Raw genomic sequence first — 20167 nt, forward strand, 5'->3', positions numbered from 1 at the left:
TTATAATTTATGTATTGTACATTATATATTTATAAGCTATGATTTGCAAAAATTATTACCCTGTCTGAAGGGACCTGTAAAGGAAAAAAAAACCAACCAAACCAAAACAAAATCAAAACTGAAACCAAGAATGTGTTCTAATCAAACTGTTCAACAGGAAAATAAGGCTTTTACAGAGTACAGTAATGACCTTATCTCCTTCATTAGTTCGAGTGCCCTATTGTAAGAGATAAGGGAAAGTGTTATCAGGGGTAGGTGACAAGATATTCTGCTTCAGGCTGGAACAGTTATTCCAGACTCTCAGTAACCTCTTTATCCCTAGGACAGGAAAAAGGCAGCTCTCAAGTTTTCTAGGTGAGCCAAATCTGATGTGGACAGCAGAAACAAGTCAGCATGTCAGCCTCCTACTGCATGAGGTGTTGGAACAGCTGTGAAAGGGCTTTATTGACAAACATAATACTGACCCATCCTGTATATTTTTGTAATTTTTTCCATTATTGAAAATCTTGTGGATTTAAGTATTTTTTCCCCCAGATCTTCTCTAGTGATAAAACAGGTTCTGCACAGGTGGCATATGAATTCAGCACTCCTTTCAGCACTGTGGATCTGTTCCTTTGGGGGTAAATGGCAAACTCCTGGAATATTTATTGCACACCAGCTGTGGGACTTGCTCAAGGCTCAAGGGAAATCTGCCACTGAGTTGCAAGGCCAAGTCACTGGCAGACAGCAAAAATTCTTGGGGTGAAAAGCTACACTTGCTCAGCAAGTTTTAGTCCAAGCACTGGCAAACAGTGAAGTAATGGAGATGTTGGAGACTGAGAGTCACCACTACAATGACAGTTTTTACACTGGCAATATAAATTACATCTCTACTTATACTGGTGAGATTCTCTACTGTTATATATGTAATTGAATACATTAGTGAGATATCAGTGATCTACATATATCCAGAAACTTGACAGGAAGAGCCAAAAGTTCCAAAATTCGGAACTGCCTGGGTGAATCTAGGACAGAAACCTGAACGTAACAAGCACTTTTCTGTTTACACTGTCTTGGGGTTTAAAGTGTGTTCACCTGCAATTTGGGATGGCTCCACATGCTGTATGGGTTTGTTTTTCATTTTGTTGCATCAGAAAAAATCTATATATAAACCTGGAAACCTGAGACCTGAGTTTCTTTCAGCTGTGTGGACTTTAACCTAGCTGTACAACATATGTACACATGCCATTAAAGTTTCTATCTCTTAACAGCTGTGAGGAAAACCCCAAAGATTTGATCAGTACAGTCAGACAGGTGTGCAAGGAAGCTGGAATAAGAATTCTGAGACCACTCTATTAGCCTAAATGCTTCCTAATGGCAGTCTGAAGGCCAACAGTGTTAAGAAAGTTATTCATTAACTTATATTAATATGTTTATCAATTTTTGTCATTACTGCATAAGAAAACAAAACCAGGTCAAGACTTACATACAAGTAGCAAAATCCTTGGCAGTTTTCTTACAAGCAGTTAGAGGGTGCCTCCTCCAAAACACTTAAGATTTCCCTTTCCAGAGAACTGTGTGCTCACAGTTTTTATTGAAATGTGGGGGATCAGGTTTGGTTCTATCTCCCTGGCCCCTGTCTCCAGCATGGACACAATCCCACGTGCTTCATTCACATCCCTGACAGGAGTGGTCTGAGCCAAGGACAAAGAAGGCAATGGACTCTTCCCATGTGGGAATTTTGCCCAAGAGAAATCTCACAGGGGTTGAGTGCTGTGCTACTGTTTTCTCATTTGTAAACCAGGACTTACAGGCCTTCCTTATTTCAAAGGGCTGTGGAATGATAAAGGGTTTAACACAGATAGACTGCAGTAATAACATAATATGCTACATATCCATGGAACATTCTCTGGGAGCCTAACAGATTCAGACAAAAATGTTTTAAAAAGCCAGAGCTGGAAAAGCAAAGCTGGCTTTTCCTTCTGTTCCGAGGCAGCTTTGGCAGGAAGAGCTGTACTGCAGAGAGCACACAATAATTTTTCTAATTTAAAATGTGAAAAAATTAAGGATTGTGTTACAGGAGCATGGCACTATAAAAGGATGAACTAAGAAAGCCCACTGCATGTGGTTTACACAAATATCACTGAGCCCACAGTGTCTCCTGCCTCTGCTCAAGCTGCCTCCTGACAGGAGGACACCCATTATCTACCATCTGCAGATAAGCATTTAATTCTAGGGGAATACTTTTGTGTCACTGAAGTCAGCAGAGCTCCCTGTGTACACATAAGGATGGTAATTTTAGTCCAGTTAGATTTCTGGATTCTGACTTTCAGAACTTCAATATGTTCAGCATATTACATGGCTCCAGCACTGAGGTGTAACAGCCAGGGACAGGCTGAAAGTGAATTTTATAATCACGCCCTTAGCACCATATTGGACTGACCCTTCTGGTTTAAACTTTCCATGGCAGAGCAGTGTGCATGAGCTTTAAAGGAATTTCTTCTGTCTGCTTTTGCCAATAATTTTGGCTAGTGAAGGTTGTTGTGTTAAAAAAAAAAAAAAAAATCCCAGTTTACCCTCTCACTTCCAAACCTTCATCCCTAGAACACACAGATTTAAAGGAACCTTTTGTGCAATACACAAAATAAAACAGCTGGCTGCCCACAAGGCCTCACCCAAGACAAAACAGTAACAGTCCTTCAGTTAATCTGTCTTCCTGGCTCAGGCAGGCGCCAAGGAAGCCACAGCCTCCCAGACTGCTGGGAAGCAAGTAAATATCAGAAAATGCCATAGGTCAAACCATCAAATGCTGCTTTGCTGGCCCTGATCTGTAGCTGTTGGGGAGCTGCTCACAGCTCCTGCTGATTCCCTGGTGGCAGCACTAGCTGGCAGGATGCTGCTGCTGCTAGGAGTTTGCCGTTCCTCTTACCACAGGAAAAATTCAATCACCTCCCACGTTACATTCCAGAAAAGACCAGGTAGCTGCAATTGCCCCTTTGTGGAAAAGGGTGGGAGAATAAAAAAAGGCAAATATGAATGTGTGCGTGTCCTTGGTGGAGGTTCTTTTCCTTCTTTTTTTTTTTTTCCCCATTTAGGTGAATGTTTTTGGTGTGTTAGAAGTAGAAAAACAGCCTTGGGCTAATATGTGCAGATTAAAAGGTGAAGTTGATCACTATCAAAAATACTTTGTGACCTAAAATGAAGCTCTGAGTCATCATCACCATTGGCTAAAAGGAAATTGAAGAATTAAACCTCTTGAAAGCACACAGTCATAGCACGGTTTGGGTTGGAGGGGACCTTTAAAGTTTATCTATCCCCAGCAACAAGCAGGGACATTTTTAACCAGACCAGGTTGTTCAGAGCCCTGACAAGCTGACCTTGGATGTTTCCAGGGATGGAGCATCCACCACCTCTCTGGGCAACCTGTGCCAGTACCTCACCACCCTCACTGTAAAACATTTCTTCCTTATACCTTTCACCATCACAGTGACTTTGTCAGACAGAGTACCCAAAACTGAAGTTCACTTATCTCTGATAGCTTAAATAGTTTTAACTTTGCATGGTCTGGCTTTCTCCATGGGGTGGAACACGATTTGATGGCAGGGTGCCAGCAAGACTCTCCACTTTTCTTTGTTGTTGGTAGCAAAGACTCTTAGCATTTCAGCCCTGTGTTTCAGTTATGTATATGGATCTCTACTACTAGAAAATGAGAAAATCTCACGAACTCCTTATCCCATCAGTCTTTATTTCCATTTCCTGTCAATAAAGAACATCTTATTCCCACTGAAGAGCTGAGGAATGGAGGTACAGTGAAATGATTTGTATATGACAGTCAGTGGTCTAAGAAGAAACTGAGCATAAATCTACAGAAATCATGGTTGGAGGCCAAGCCAGATGACCACATTTGAATCAAATCGAACTAAATTAAATAAAAGCTTTCTGTAGCACTCAGCAGGATGTTATTTATGCCTTGAAACAGCATATCTCCTTCCAGATCTTCCTGTCCAATTATTTAAAGACTTGGTCCAAAAGAGATAACATAGAGAATCTGACTGTCAAAAGATCTGCTGCCAGCTGCAGTCACCTGCAGGGACTGGGAAGAAAGACATGACTGATGATAGCATCAAGACTTTGGCTGAGATTGTTGAGCTTCATAAAGCTGTCATTGTTTGACAAGTGATGTCTGTTCTGTCTGCATCATGATGGAACCAGCAATGATCCATCTCTTGGATTCCACCCAAGGAAAGGCCAAAGAGAAACACTGAAAACAAAGGAAATGGGCAGACCACTGTTGCCTGCCTCTGCCCCCAGCCACAGCCCACATGAGCTCAGTTTGTTGTTTTGGCAGGAGAGCAGGCACCGAATAAGCAAGAAGAGCTGAAACTGGCAGAACAGTCAGAAAAGTATTTAGAGTTGTTTATGTATGAATGATTGCAGGGTGGGAAGGGCAGACTTATTTGGATAGATCAGGTAAAGCCCTGGGGGCAGCGCTGAAAACAGAGCCCGTTGCAATCAGATGAGTAACATGATCCTGCGCTGCTTTCTCCTTTCCCTCTGTGCACACTCCAAGTTGCAGTCAAGCTTTGCCTTGGAGTCCTTTTGGACGTTTCATTCACAGGTATTTGTTTAATCCTGCTGTAGCCCAGAGGATGCCTACCACTTTAATCCTCCATTAACAACTCAGATTTTTGGTGGTGGAGCCAAAGTTTGCTTGCTGACTCTCAGTTCAAGAGACCTTGGAATATTTGGATGGTGTATTTACCTTCCCCTGATTTCATTACAAGAGTGATACTTGGCACTTCTCTACTCCTCTAAAGGAGGCACAAGTCCATCACTGGTAGCATAAGTGTGACACCACCAGCCATGCTTAATGGCATTTAAACTCAGGAGTAAACACAGAACCGTGCAAATGCAATGTCTGTTTTGCAGAGTTAGAACTTGACTGAGACTGAGAAACTATTACTATTGGTAAGAATAAGAAGCTTGACTAGGCTAATATTCAAGCAGCAATCAATTTATTATTTCATATGGTAAAGTATGAGCAATACAGCACTGGGTACAGTGGGGGAAGTTTTCCCTCCAACTGCACACCGATAGTTGATGGTTACAGGTATTTATAGGGGTACTCATCAGTTTTTTTCAGCAGTTTCTATTTCCAATCTTTTACTCATCAGCAATTTTTATTCCAAATTATTACATCACAATTCTATACACTACTGTGATTTTAATTTCTCAGGATGTATCTCAAAGGAGTATCCCCAGATGGTGACGGTCCAGTTTCCGGAAGAAGAAAGACGAATCCCATCTGGTGGGGTCCAGCTCCCCAGATGTGTGTCCACCTTTTAATTGCAGAGACTCTAAATCTCATAACAGTGATGTCCAGCTCCCCTTTGGTCGAAACCATAAACCCTTGAGGTGATGTTCATCTTCCTTTCTCAAGCTGTTTTTCTCTGCTTCAATAAGGCGTGAGATAAGCATATTTCCTTTATATATATTCCAAAGCTATAGTTTCGAGGATACAAGTAATATTCTAAAATTATACTTCAAAAGGTTATTATTGCAGAGCTTTTTATGGATTAAATGCAAGAAAAAGCAACATCTTTAACACCTTAATTCCAATGCTCCTAAATCAACCAGGGTTAATTGCAAACAAAAGATAGGTTCAAAGGCCTTGTTCCGTGCTTTATTTTCCTCAGTTATTATTAGAATTCACAGCTCTCCAATTGCCAGGGTCCACACATTTCGCATTCACAAATACACACGTCGCCTCTTTGTACCTGACACGAAACACAGCTTTGCATCTCACACTATTTGAAGTGTCCACCGTTGCCTTTGTTTTGGGGATTATTCCTTCTGTAAACACAGCCACTGCGGGGCAGCAAGACACAAGCATTAATGGAGTGTGCTTTGCCTCTCCCCAGGAGGCTGTAAGTGCTGTTACCCTCTGCCTGCAGGCAAGTGGGACGATGCAAATGTTAACACCCTTTGCTGAAAGCACATTTCCCCGCTCAGGCTGACCTGGTGACTCGGGAATCATGATAGGTTTTGAAGGCAATGTTGAGATAAGGTAGCACCAAAACTGCTTTAAGTAGTTTATATGTCAATTCTGAGAGAAGATGTCAGCAACTCATAGCTCGAGGACGTTTGAACTCCGCTTGCACACGGTGCCAAATGCTGTGTTCTCAGGAGCTCACGCCTACACGCACACAGACAAGTTGCTATTTGCTTTTGCCATTTTCCCAGAGGAAGTGATGGTGCCAGACAAGTGTGAGCAGACCAAGCCCATACAGTGTGTCTGGCTGTGTGGTTTGTAGCTCTGCAAGTGGAATGGTGAGCGCTCCCACCACACTCTGCTCATTGCCCAGGGACACAGAAGGGTGACTAATCCAGGAGAACATGAGATCCCCCTATGTACACCAAGTCTCCAGACTCAGACACACAAGATCTTTCCAAATCTGAATCAGGCTTTTATTGGAATTCTCAGTGCTCTTCATTGCCCTGGATTCCTAGAGCATTTGCACTCAGCCTAAATGAATATTTGGACCCCAGCTGAAGAAGGGGAATTGTAACTAATGCAAGTTTGATAACAGGGAGATAATGACTGGAGCTCATAACTATCATTTAGAGACATAAATCAACTAAAATAGTACAGAAATTATTTTTTTTCCAAGTTGGATTTTGCCATCAAAATGAGGGGAAGGAGACTCTTGAAACTGATTTGGATAAAACACAGAAGGTTCTATCTACCTACTTGCTGAAAACAGGGAATCAGATGTTATAGTCACTCCTGAGGATGAATTTTGAGCCACATCTCTGACATAAAGTACCACCATGTTTATGTATCCTGTGACAGCCTCTCTCATCTTCCATTTGAAAAAACAAGATTCTGTGACTTTAAATATAGTCAATAATGATTATGAGTTTTATTTAATGCAAGTTGGTTACTGAGCAAGAAAACAATCAATTTTAATTTTCAGTTTATCTCTCTAATACTTAATGTAAGAATTTTCTAAACTTTTCTTTGCCCTTTAAACATAAATGACAAGGAATAAAACCTTTAGTTCAATCAAAATTCGTGCTTCTTGATAGACTTCCACATGAATTGTGTAATCATGTCAAACAAGCAGATTAAATAGATCACTTAGTGAACCAGGACATGAGGGGGAAAAGGAGGAAGAAAAAAAATTCCAAACCTCACAATAATGGAAATTGTCTGCTTTGATTTTTTTTCTGTAGGTGTCAAGATATGAGAAGTGGACACTGAAGTTATCCTTAGATAAGACTCCTAGAGTAAGAATTGACCATTCTAAGTTAAACCAGTGTTACATACTACATGATAAAGAGCCTTGGGTTTAAGTGTACAAGTCTGAATGTCACAAACAGCCTGGACATGACAGAGCTCTCTGCAGGTTAAAGGATCTTCTCTCTTTGCAAAATCTGAGGCAGTAAAGAAATCACTTGCCTCCTCAGTCAGAGCACCATGGATGTTAAAAATATTGTTATAATTCTTTTCTCCTTTTCTTCTCTATGGGGCATTATCAGGTACAGAGGTCTGAAGCTTTGTGTTGAGTTTTGTTTTGGCCAGGTCTAGGGGATAAATACTTTTCTATGTTAAATATACACATATAAAACACTTGGAAAAAATTTTTGAAGACTGTAGCTAAAAAGTCTTTCTTTTAACACTAGTCAATTGAAGCCAGATTGATTTTTGCCTTTTTTGCTTTTATATATTCTCTATATTCTTTACACATATATTTGTAGCTCTATAGCCTATTACTGTATTTGTAGCTAGCAGCAATACTTTTCCCTACATCTTCCCTACCCTGACAGGCAGAAAGACAAAACACATTCCAGAGGCTCCAAACCCTGTGGGTTCAAGGCCCCTATCCTATTTTGGTTCTCTGGGAGCCAAGGCTGAAACCAGCTATTTGAGACATATTTTCATTTTAAAAGATCAGCTCCTATCTAAAGGGGGGCTGCAGAAGTTGTGGAACCAAAAAGGGGGAGTTACTTCATCACTTATGCTTCTAATTGGTGATTCTTGTCAATTATGCTAATTTGCTAAATTTATAGAACTGCATTCACACTGTGTGGGGTGAGCACTCTACCCCTTGGAGGCCTCCAATAAAGACCAGCCTTTATAATACCTCCTATATTAATATTGGCTTGCTTTATTTCTAGATCTTTAAGGCATCATGTTAATACTTCACACACATGGAAAGGATTTTTTGTTTGTTTTTCACTGGTATAAAAAGTATCAAAGCATTAAAAATTATTACATTTGGGAAAGGAAGGATATATGTAATACTGCTAATCACCAGCTTTTCCTCACCTTTTGAAAGGTAAAATAATTACAAAAATTGATGGGACTGAACCTAACTGGCTATCACAAAGCCTACACTAGTTTTAAATTCAATTTGAAATAGGTAAGTTTGAGATGCAATAGTCCTAGGAAGAAGCAGCCCCTTTATGACAACTTCCCAACACACTGATCTCCAGATTGTACATCAGACTTGTGCTGTAGTGAACTTCTGCCAAAGGAAGTGAAAATAAAGCTGACTGGGAGATAAAGTTACCTCAGTGTGTTCAGCCTGTTCACAATTTGCTTTCCCAGTGCACTGTTGTGGGGACCCACCTAGTGAAACCATGAAGAACTGCACCAGTCCAGAACATGAAAGAAAGGGAATATTGAGCCAAGGAGACAAATAACTGAACAATATAATTTAGTATATTGCAAGTGGTGAAACATGTGGCAAGAGGAGAGAGACCACAAATTCCAGCCAACCTACAGTCACCATCTGGTATTGCTTTGTAACTCTCAGATAACTTGGTTTCAAAATCTGCTGCAGCAGAAGCTTGCATTTAGGAGAATGGATAATATATTTTAGTTTAACTCAAGCTGGTGCACTGCCAGACAACATATTTGGGACTTATGCTCAGCATTACCAGCCTGAGCACTAACAAAACCTGGAACTGGTCAGAAGAATGGCTTTGTTAAAAAATACTAGAAGTTATTTCCCTTTGTCTCTTCACTTACTTTTTATTTTTAATTTGACTCTGTAGGATGAGCCATCATTTTATGTATTTGTCAAATCTTTAAGGCTTTGTTCCTGTGATCACAAGAACTGGAGGCCTTCATTACAATGAAAGCTGAAATTTTTATTTTCTTTCTTTTGGCAACAAAGGCTGTTAGAACACCACCAGGATTGTTTGGTTTACAACAGATTTTTATGCAATAAAGTGCTGAAATGAAATTTTGTTACAGGCAGTATCAATCTGTTCAAAGGGATTTTGCCTTCATTTCCTCAATTCTCAGCCCTCACTTATTTAATCCACAAGAGAACCAAAGCTTTCATTAGTAAAAAAATCTCCAAAATATGTACACATATTTTGTGGCTGGCTCACCACTGGCATTTTCTCTTAATGATATAAAATTACATAATCTTTTTTTTTTTCCATCACAAAGGCATACAAAAAGGATTGAGATTTGGAATAATTTAATTATGAAAATAGTTTATAATACTCCTTTTCTTCTTGAATGAGGCAACAAATGCATTTTGTTTTGTCATCCTCCAAAAGAGAGTTGCAAATACTAAATTCCAGTTATAAATGGGTAATTTATAGTGCAGGAGCTCCTCCTCAAAATCTTAGAATCACCTTCTTTTGATTCTGCTCTTGTCTACACATATTTAGGTCCTTATGGTTTATGTGACTTTATTTCTTGAAAAGTTCTGGATAATCAACACCACAGAACAACTTCCTAGCATCTAGAACTGCCACTTAAGTTTGGAGAAGAGCCATCCATACCAATTCAGAGGCAACAGAATTCTAATTTCTCTTATCCCAGTCACAGTTTTCTTCTCTCTCCCTTGACAACACTATTCCAACAAAATCCTGACTTTTCTAAGTTCTCTGCATGCCAACCAGCCTAATCTCAGACCTTGAAACATTTCCACTTCTTTCTCTTCTTATCCTATTCAAGATACCACTGCTGCTTACTAGAATTTCTGTAACAAATGACACTTAACCTAAAATTGTACCTGAAATCCAGGGCTGCTGTAAGAGCCTGTCCCAGTAGTCACTGCACCCCTCCCTGGGACACAGGGACTCTGCTCTGGGTTCTGGGTTACACACAAACATCAAGGCACACAGGCCATACTTGCTTTCTACCTTTTCAGTCACTGCTGCCCCTGAAAGGAACTGTCAGAGCATTGAGAACATTGATTTTTGATTGCAGTAATAGAATAGAAATCCTTGTTCTCTAAAGCTTTCCTCTTGGGCTTCTATTCCTCCCTTCCCCTCTGCTGAAATGATTCCTTTTCTCCTGTCTCGTCCCTGATTCTTCCTCTTCTTACAGCCTCAAACAAGTAGAATTTTCTAGGAAAGAAGAAAAAGGAAGAAGGCAGAGTATATTGGATTGGTGGTGAGAGGAATTCAGCCACATGACTGCACAGGCAAGTTTGGGGATCCCCATAACCCTCACATTGCTCTCTATCAAGAGACATCACAGTGAGGAATGGAACTCCTTTCTCTGGGGCTCATCAAAGCCTCTCCAACCTCCCTTCCATCTACAGCATCCAGAAAATGCTGCTGACCCCTTCCCCAGCTGGATCCCCATCGCCACACAGAATCCTCTAACCCCTGCTGGTGAAAACGTTACCTAAATCTGCTGTTACAGCTAAATACAGCTAATGTTTCTTATTGTACGTGGCAGATGCTAAATGGCATTGCTACGAATCCCTCCTCAGCAGCTTTGGGTCCTTATGGAGCTTCCTGTGCCTTTTACACTTCCTTATCCTCCATCAATTCTTCAGGTGTTTTGTCCTGGTGTTTTCTCCCTCTCTGAGCATGTACAAAGTCTCAGCAGAAATACACCAGGGGGCATCTCACAGCTCACACAGAATTCTCCTGCTATCAACATGCTATTCCCTAGAATAGCACAATGTCTATTCAGGATAAATCTCTGTGGTATTTATCTTCCAATTTCACCATTTTCCTCAGGCAGTTCACTTGGCATTTTCAAATAGTGAAATAATGGTTTCCTCCAGTCATTCATTTAATTTAATAGGCCCCAAAATTGCCTTGAGGGTTTTAATCACACCAATCTTGTTCATACTAAAATAAGGAGTAAATGTACATGTAACTGCACAGCTCTTGGGTACTGTACAGACCAATTAGAATACTTATTTTTGTTTTCATCATTTATTGAAATCAAGTCTATGACACTTCTAAAACTTGAGTTTTAGAAATACTGGTTTTTACAGCCTATGCTAACATATTTCTCTGGTAAACCACAAGTGAGTGGTGCAACAAAGAGTACCTTGCTGTTGGGGATTTTTTTGTTTGTTTGTTTTGCTTTCAATTTGCCTGGGAATTCTGAGAGAGGTCAGGTATCCCTGCTTGCAGTGATATTTAATTTCCCAACAAGAAACTCTGTTTGGCTGCAAGTGGTTCTAATCTAACCAGATAAAGTAGGCACAGGTTGTGGGAGTAAGAGTTTTATCAACATACTGTATAGAACAAATGAAGACATCAAGCAATAAATCCAGATTTTTGGGGAGAGTGCCTCAAGGGACTGTCATGTCTGTAATCCTTGTCCTCCTAGCTATAAGAATATAATTTCCTCTGCAGTTTCTCACATGTGCATAAGGTAGTAAACACAACTACTCCTGAATTTCACATATTCTTTGAAAAAACAATACAAAGATGATGTTTACTGCAAACATGACAGGCCTCTGAAAAAGAAGAATGATTTAAGCACAAGTTTTCACTGTCTGATTGCTCATGAGAGTTGTGAAGTTCTAAAAATTTTTTTAGGATGTGTTATTGAAACACACTAAAAAAGACAGATTGGAGGGGGGAATAGAAGAAAAAGAAGAAGGGTACCGTTGTGATTAAAGTTGCTACAGAGTAGCAGGAACTACACCCAGTTGGTGAGAATCAGAATAATTTTATAAATTTTATAAAACCAATGGGAAAAACAGATCTAAAACGGAGCTATGAATATTACTGGATAACCACCCTTTCCTTGTTACACATACATATTTATGCATTTCTCAGTTCTAGGAAAGTGAAAGCCTATTCCTGAGAATGCAGGAAAAACCCTGCAGTATGAAAAAGCAAAAAGGCTCAGCATCCTGTTGTACCACAGATTTGGGGCAACAGGCTGAGATATATTTTGATGAAAGATTCTACCTGCTATGAGAAAAAATTACCAAAAAAACTCCTGTAAAATAGAAATGCCACAATTCAGGCTTGGAGTCCTAGTGTCAGTCTGAACTCTATCTAACCTCATTTTATGTGACATAACTAAATATTTTGTCAGACTGTTCAGCAAGTCTGAATATTTCTCAGATACTTACCTATGAAAATGACATTTTAAAAGTTTTCATCAAAACAGGAAGACAGAGTGATGCAACAGAAAAAGCACTGAAGGACTCACTTCTATTTTTTTTGTCTGCCACTGCTTTGTTGGATGATCTGGAACAAACAGCTTCATCTTTCTGTGCTTAACTTCCACATCTGTAAAAAGAAGATAATGAGACTGAACTTCTCTGCAAATAAACTTTTTTCCTTTTCTTATCAGGGAGTTGAAACAACGACGGAAGGAAACTCTTGGTAGAGTTGTAATAGAGTTCACTGGTAAAAAGCCAATTCAATTATGAGGTTTCTTGGGTTTATGGGATTGTTTTCATTCTCAAACTTTGCAAAACAGTCCAAAGTGGAAAAGAAATCAGCCCACGCTGGCCCAGACTCCAGAGCCTGTGAAGTGCTCTGAGCACAGTTGAGCAACACTGGACAGAATGTTTAGCCAATAACCTCCCTGTACATATTCCAAGGAAAGTTTTATTTCAGTAAAAAGAAATTCTAGAAAATGTAGCATCTCACTCAAAGATCTTAAGAGTGAGAACTTCTGAACATGAAAACCAGATGGAATTTAGTCAGCAACACCTCAAAGATAAAACACAAGTTTTCCACAGTTCTGAAGAGACTCTACAGAAGAACTTTAAAAATGTTAAGAAGTGCAGAAAAATAACACAGCCTGGGCTGGAAAATGAAGGACAAAAATTTGGAGGGAATTGAAGAGAGCATGACAATATTACTCTGTATGCTCAGTACTGCAATCCTTGCTAAGACAAAACAACTCTTAGCAAGATCCTCAGACCTGTGAATTCTCCCAAGGACTGTACATCACACAACTGGCTCCTTCCTCCTATTCCTGCAGATTTCAGGGCCACATCACACATGCTCACCATTCCAGCTTACTACTTGTTTCCTGCTTCATTAGGATGGGTTAATATATTTAGCTGGTTGTAGATCTTATCTGTCTTGTGTATGGGAAAAGGGAGAGAACCTGTTTATTGTAATGTATTAGGTTTGCTCTCATCTCTGTCTGAGCGGGATATTTGAGAGTACAATGTTCTCCTGACACCAGCAATGCTAGAAGGAAGTATTTATTATTTATTTATTATGATTATTGTACTATCAAAGCATCCTGTCAATAATTAGCAAACATGCAGGAGCACAGCTGGTGCCCAATGAAGTTTGAAAAAAGCTTCATTGCTTGCTGTAGGATGTCCAAAAAAGAAACTCTTGAGCTTGCTGACTTGTTTTGTTAGAACTTTCACCAGCCCCAGAGGACAGCAGTAGTGTTAAAAGTTTTGTATTTTCAACAAGGAAATGTAAATAATTTGAAGCATGAGAGACTGAGGAAAAAACTGATTCAGCATTCCAAAACTCATTTAATTATCATCTGGCTTTTCTAGTTATCCTTCTTTTTGATTTCTTTGCCCTGAATCTTAGCCTAAATTCTTCTAAGACAAGTTGTGCTACTCTAACAAGACCTAACTGGTCTGATTCACAGATGACAGCATGCAAAGCCTGTCATCAACCAAATTCATTTTGATTTCCCTTTGTGGAAGAAAAAAAATAAAATCCCTTTCAGCTACAGGATTGAATGGCTTAAGAATTGGCCATTCTGGGTGTCAGCAGCACTGCCTGTGGCTGCCCCAGAACTCTTGGCCATTGGGTGTACTCCAGGCTGAGGGAGTCGTGTAGCTGAGTTCCAAGTTCACTCCATATCCATGCACTGTCACAGACATTTTTTCATAGAAATCCTTTCTTTGGGATTTGTCCATCTTCTGGGAAGCAGAGCCTCAGAAGAAGAATGTAAACAATTGTTATCAGCTGCTGTGAAATGTAGCAGGTGCCCCTGTGATTGGCTCATCTTCCATGTTTCCAATTGGGGGCCAATCACAGGAGCAGCTCAGGGACAGATTCCCTGGGCACAGAACTTTGTTATTCATTCTTTCTATTCTATTCTTAGCTTAGCAAGCCTCTGCAACTTCTCTCCTTATTCTTTTTAGTATAGTTATAATGTATTATATATCATATATCAATAAATCCAGCCTTCTGATCAAGAAACAAGATTCTCGTCCTTCTCTCACCCCAGCGACCTCCTCAGGTCGCTGTAATAATGCACCATGACACAACACACTGTCACTAATCCTTCACACAAGCCTCATTACCAACAGATCTGAGTATTTTAGGATGACTTTTCATACAGAATCTCTTGGATTCTTCCCCTAAATCAATACTTGCCGAATCAACTCTGGTCTGACTAGCTAAGGAAACTTCAGGAAACAGCATGAAAAGCTAAGCAATATTCCCTCTGTACAGCCTGGCAGAACCTACAATTTCTGACACCTAGATTGAAGTCTCCCCATGCCAATGTCTTCATCTGCATGCAAATTCCTCCTCCAGTTGATGCAGAACTACTGAGTAGAGCTGATGGAGCAAGGAGCCATTGAGCTGTGCAGAATACACTGATCTATCTGCCTTGAGGTGCTCTGAACATGCTGTGCCTCCATGAGCAGGGTTCAGCTTGCCAACCATCTGTGCCCAGTGACAACTGTGCTGGACTGAGATATCAACAACTTCCACATGAGATTTCAGCCAGAACAGCTTTTTTAGGATCTCTGCTGCTTCTTGGAGCAGGAGGCCAGGTAGAAAACTCCTCAGTACCTAAACTGGCACTTGGTGCTTGCATTTATGTAACTAAATCCCACATTAATTCTCTGCTGAGTGTAAGGGAGCTTAGGCATCTGGTTCACATGGAGACACCTACACATGGAAAACCAAATTTAGGTGCCTTAATCTGCTGGCTGAATCCACCCCTTTACTTGGAGATTTCCTCAGCTGGCAGCTGCATTAGCATTATGCTTAAGAGGCTTCAGTGGACATTTTTCTCATTTCCATTTCTAATCCACTCATGAGAACATTTATACTTTTGGCCTCTCCGCTACACTTGCAGCAATTTACAACTGTAACTCTAGAGAAAACATACTTTCTTTTATTTATTTTAAATTTATTGCCTGGAAATTCCACTCAAGACATCTAAATCTTATGCTACAAGAAACACAGAATTCACTTTTTCTATTACAACAGATTTTTTGACTATCACATTCACATTCCTTCATGGTCTTTTTCCAAATGAAACCATTCAAGTGTATTCAAACACTTTTTTTCTTTTTTAAGGAAGCAATTCCAATCAGTACATTGCTGTTCAAGGTACAGAGGTATATTTTTTGTTGCTTTAGGGAGAATTCCACACAATATTCAAGATGTGCAAGCATTTTTGATGTTACAAATCTTCCCATCTTGTTCTATATTCTGGTTTTAATGTATTGAACATCCTTTTTGCCTTCACAGCTGCTCCAAAGCACAGAATTGATGCCTTCAATAGATGAGCCACAAGAGCTCCATAGATTCTTTCCTGAGAGCTCCTAATAAATTTAAGGGTATGTGGGATGGCTTTGTTCTACAGGCTTGGTGGTGGATAACAGTCTCTCCTATTCAGACACCTGTTTTTGCAAAGCTATTGAGAATATAATCCCTTTGAGATCTCCACCCTCTGTCAAATTTGATACATATAGCCCAAGATTTCAGAAGTTCTTGAGAAGAGACAGCAGAACAGATAAACCCATATACATGTTCTGGGTTGTCATTTGACCTTATTCCCTTGAAAAAGCAGGCAAAAAACCCACGTCAAGTGGTCTTCAGCAAAAGTAACAATGGGAAAGAAGAGGCTGGAGAGCAACCAGACAAATGTCCTGCTCCCTCAAACACTCCAAATAAACTCTCCAGCACTTGCAAGGGCTTTTCTATGCCACTCAAAAGTAGAATCACTTAGAAACTCTACCAGGGGATGTGCAGACTGCCTTCAGTTACAGACAGCCCATAGGCAAATAATTGTAACAGGAAACCACTGAAACAAATGCAAGTCCTCCCATTTATTGAAAAAATACTTGGAGTTTCCTCCAGTCTTCTCTATCACAGCTGGTCAACAAACACGACACATCAGCTGGAGAAATTTGCTCTGAACAATTTGGATTTGGAAAGACAATACACATTAATCCTGCTTGATTCTGGGGACATTTGCCTCCTTTTTCATGAAATAGATGGGTCAATCTAAAAAAGAGACAGGATTTAAAGAATATCTTTTGTAGCTGACTGTCCTTTTCTCTTCTGTAATTTCTGTGTCCAAGACATGTCAACAACAGAAATGAAATTTCAGTGCTTGAGTACATATGGAACCCAAATTTTGATCCCAACCCACATTGACACAGGATTACTTTGGGTTATGGCTTCTTGCCAGGACTGTTATAGGAGTTCTTGCCTCTTGCTGTGAACACATAGGAAGTGGGTCACTTAGTTAACACTAAGGAGTTATCACAGATCTTATTAAGCAATTGGGCTGGACAGATTATTATTATCAGGAATTTTGAGAAATAAAGCACATCTCAAAGACCTTACAGTAAATTACACTAAAAAGTATAGGTTTATTAATTCTGCTAATGAAATGATAATTCAAGCACCAGGGAGCTTCTTATCAATAAGAATAAAAGAGATTAAATAGCTGGAATTACAAGTGGGCAACAACTGGCCAAATTTGGACTTCCAGGATAATGGTTCTGCAGAAAACAGATATCATATATGCTGAGGTTGCTTTTACCTAAAAGAGCTTAACACACACTTGCAGTCCTTGGGCTAATCTATTATGAGAGAGAGATCAAAGCTGCATGTTAGCCATTATGAAGCAGGAATTCTGAAAAGCTGTCTGATAGGGGGCTGACTGTGTGGCTATCTCATTTAACTGCACCTTGCTTTCATCCTGATCCCTGCTGCCTCTTTGCCATCCACCTACTAACCCCTCCACAGGCTGTAACTCCCTTTTCTCTCACTGCAGCTTCTGATTACGGATTGCCTTTTTGCCCTCTGTACTCTAATGCTGCAGCTACAGCTCTTTGACAGGTTCTGGGTTCTGCTCTATTTTTGTTATTATAAAGCACCTTGCTTTATAATAACAAAATCTCTGGATATTGGGGGCAATATCCACCAAAGAATGGGCTTGGATGTGTCAACCCAGTTTAATTTCCACTTCAATAAAGTAAAACCTGCCATCTACGAAGTGTCACTCAGGAGCTCAAGTTCTGTAATCTAGGTATTTATAAAATAAGCTCCCAGTCCTGACTATGCTGTGCAAATCTGACATCAAGTTTGTTCTTAAACCTCACCAGGGCTTTAGAAATCCAACATGCCTTCCAGTTTCACCCCTTTGCCTGGAGAAACACCTGCCAAGTCAGTCCTGCACAAAGATGGATCTGTGCTGTGGTGGGTTTAGCAAGCCAGTGGTTTGACCCTTTCCTCTGGATATCAAAGATCTGAGGTTTCGCCACCTGTGGGTTGTATATCTTGTCGCTGTGAAAGCACATTAGCTGCCAATCTCAGGTTATTTCATGTAGTTGTGGCAGATTTTCCTCTGTTATCTCCCTCTTCCAGCTGAAGAAAGCATCTCCTCACATATCCCACAGACACTCACTATAGGATGAGGGATCCATGGCTGGTCAGCCCAGACATCCTCCATCAGCCTCCCCCTTTTTCCCCCTTCAAAGCCCCTGGACAAGCACAGGGACTGGAGTTTCTCTTTTATGAAGGGAGATTGCAGGAGCAGGTCCTGTTCAGACTAAACATTGAGAAGGGATCTCATTAATTCATAGAAGTATCTCAGAGGTGGGCACCAAAAGGACGGTGCTGGACTCTTTTTGGGGGTGCCCAGCAACAGGATGAGGAGCAATGGCCATAAACTAAAACACAGTAAGTTTCACTTCAAGATGAATAAGACTTTCTTTACATTGAGGGTGGCAGAGCACTGGAACAGCTGCCCAGGGAGGTCATGGATCTCCCCTCACTGGATCCAAACCCACCTGGACACTCTCCCCTGACACCTTCTCCATGCGAACCTGCCTTGGCAGGCTTGGGCTGGATGGGACCCAAACAATTCTGTGACTCTGTACTTCCACAAGGGCATTAAAGGCCGAAAAGCCCGAAACAAATACTTCGAGGGGGCGGAAAAAGCTTTAATGTCTCAGAGAGCTGCCAGACACCGCACAAACCCGGTGGGATGAGCAGAGACAATCACAGCAAATCTGAGGGGAGCGGAGGAATGAAAGCCGCACATCCACAGCCCCGCACTCCTGATTCCCCTCACAGCTCGGCAAAAGGGACGCAGGACACACCGCACAGCCCTTCGGCTCTACCCCTCAGGGCTCGCCATATTCTCCGGCTGCCCCAGCCCCGCCTGTCATGGCGGCGGAGGAGGAGGAGGAGGAAGAGGAGGAGAATGGGGAGGAGAAGGAGGAGGAGGCAGCGGTCACATGGCGCCAGCGCCGCCACAGCGGGCGCGGGGCGGGCGAAGGGGCGATGCCACCGCCGCGGTGAGTGCGGGGCTGTGCGGGACACGGGCCGCGGTGGCGGCGGCAGGGGAGGCGGCCCCGGCGGGGGAAGCGGCGCCGGGGTGAGGGGCAGCGCGGGGGGGCGGGTCGGGGTCAGCGGCGGCATCGGGCTCTCTGTGCACGGTGGTAGATGGGACTCGATGATCTCAGAGGTCTTTCCCAGCCGGATGGATTGTGTGATTCTGTTTTCCCGCCTGCCCTGAGGCAGCGGTTCCTGAGCCCCCGAGGCTGGGGCGGTGCGGGGCTGCCCCGGGTGAGGTGACAGCGGGAGGCTGCCCCGGCCGGGTCCCCGCCTGAGCCGGCCCTTGCTGGGGGCTCCTGGTTAACCTGACCCCGGGGGGAACCCGAGGGGCTGCAGCTACACAGGATGGGAGATAACATAATTACTGCTTTTATGCTCTTTAAATGCATGTGAGGGAGCAGCAGCAGCCCGCCAGCAGGTAGACTGAAACTCTGCAAATGTGACCGGAATGTGAGGATCGGTACGTGTTGGTGTTGCTGGCGCTGCTCCGTTCATTGATTCGTTTGTAGGGCGAGGTCAGGCACTGCTTTTTCGAGCGCTGTGTGACCTCGTGAAGTATTAAAGCTTTCTTTCCTTTATCCTTTATGACTGGGAAATTTATTTTAAAACTGTTTCTTCTCTCTTCCTCCCCTCCTCCCCTCCTTGTTCTTCAGTATATACTTCCATACAACACTGAGGCTTCTCTCTTCATTTTAGCAAATGTGTGTTATTCTTCGTGGCTGTTCTCCAGCTCTTTAGTCAGTTCATTATTGCCATGTGGTATTTTTATTTTTTTTGTGTGTATGTTAAAGCTTGTAAGGAAAGCTGCAGCAGAACATGCTGGAGCAAATAGACTGACTCAAAGTTACCTGCAAGGCAGAATAAAGATCCTCTGGTCCCTTGCTTGTAAGAAAACAGACGGATCTGAATAAGCCACTAAAAGTCCTGTGCTGCTTGTAGTGGGGGGCTTAGCAGAATTCCCTGCTGTAATGTGGTATTGGAAGCAAACCTTGTGTTTAGAATCCACCTTTCCAGACAACTGTTTCACCTTTGTTCACTTTGTTACAGGTGTCAGCCTTAATACTGCTGTTGAAAGTAATTAGAACACTGATGGTCTCTATTACAGCATCTCTGCCAAGCTGTATCCTGAGTTGTTTTTAAAATCAGTTGCAGTAGACCCTGCAGGACTTGAATTGTGTAATTAAAGTCCAGCCCGTACTCTTCCAAAGAAAAAAAAATAATATCTCATGGCCTGGCTTTGTTGCTGTTCTGTAAACAATCAGTGTTTTCTCCATTTGGTCCAGAGTATTTGGAGCATTGCTTTCTGTTCAAAGGAAGGGTGAAATCTCTCAGTGCCAGCACAGTAATTGTGCAGGTAGGCAGGGTTGTTAGC

At 41.6% G+C, this 20167-nt stretch overlaps 1 protein-coding gene across 2 annotated transcripts in view; it reads left to right on the plus strand.

The window, feature by feature from the left end:
- Positions 1-18614: 18614 nt before the first annotated feature.
- Positions 18615-20167, plus strand: part of GALNT11 (polypeptide N-acetylgalactosaminyltransferase 11) — a 50776-nt gene continuing 49223 nt past the window's right edge. Inside the window, exon 1 of one of the 2 annotated variants that reach the window (XM_005480427.3) lies at positions 18615-18755. The gene's annotated coding sequence lies outside the window, so the exon portion shown is untranslated. Of the gene's footprint in view, positions 18836-20167 lie in introns of both variants that reach the window. The other variant, XM_026796607.2, reaches the window with a different exon arrangement.

Source organism: Zonotrichia albicollis, chromosome 1 (assembly GCF_047830755.1).
Source record: "Zonotrichia albicollis isolate bZonAlb1 chromosome 1, bZonAlb1.hap1, whole genome shotgun sequence".
NCBI lineage: Eukaryota > Metazoa > Chordata > Aves > Passeriformes > Passerellidae > Zonotrichia > Zonotrichia albicollis.